The sequence below is a fragment of the Durio zibethinus genome, unplaced genomic scaffold (assembly GCF_047325235.1).
Source record: "Durio zibethinus cultivar Kanyao isolate XHJ-2024 unplaced genomic scaffold, ASM4732523v1 HiC_scaffold_391, whole genome shotgun sequence".
Classification (NCBI taxonomy): domain Eukaryota; kingdom Viridiplantae; phylum Streptophyta; class Magnoliopsida; order Malvales; family Malvaceae; genus Durio; species Durio zibethinus.
Window position 1 is genome coordinate 101,674 of NW_028323014.1, and position 827 is coordinate 102,500.

Here is an 827-nt window from a genome sequence, read left to right on the forward strand (position 1 = left end):
GCCTCGAGCACCATCGGCAGACCCTGGGCCCTGGTGCGGCCGGTTGCCCCGATAACCATCGGCACACGCTGGGCCCTGGGGCGGGCGCTTGCCCCCAGCACCATCGGCACACGCTGGGCCCTGGTGCGGGCGCTTGCCCCGAACACCATCGGCACAAGCCGGCCCTTGGTGCGGGCTCCTGGCTCGACCACCATCGGCACACGCTGGGCCCTGGTGCGGGCGGTTGCCTCGAACACCATCGGCACACGCCGGCCCTTGGTGCGGCCGGTTGCCTCGACCACCATCGGCACACGCTCGGCCTTGGTGAGGGCGCTTGCCTCGACCACCATCGGCACACGCTGGGCCCTGGTGCGGGCGCTTGCCTCGACCACCATCGGCACACGCTCGGCCTTGGTGCGGGCGCTTGCCTCGACCACCATCGGCACACGCTGGGCCCTGGTGCGGGCGGTTGCCTCGACCACCATCGGCACACGCTCGGCCTTGGTGAGGGCGCTTGCCTCGACCACCATCGGCACACGCTGGGCCCTGGTGCGGGCGCTTGCCTCGACCACCATCGGCACACGCTCGGCCTTGGTGCGGGCGGTTGCCTCGACCACCATCGGCACACGCTGGGCCCTGGTGCGGGCGGTTGCCTCGACCACCATCGGCACACGCTGGGCCCTGGTGCTGGCGGTTGCCTCGACCACCATCGGCACACGCTGGGCCCTGGTGCGGGCGGTTGCCTCGAACACCATCGGCACAAGCCGGCCCTTGGTGCGGGCGGTTGCCTCGAGCACCATCGGCACACGCTGGGCCCTGGTGCGGGCGGTTGCCTCGACCACCATCGG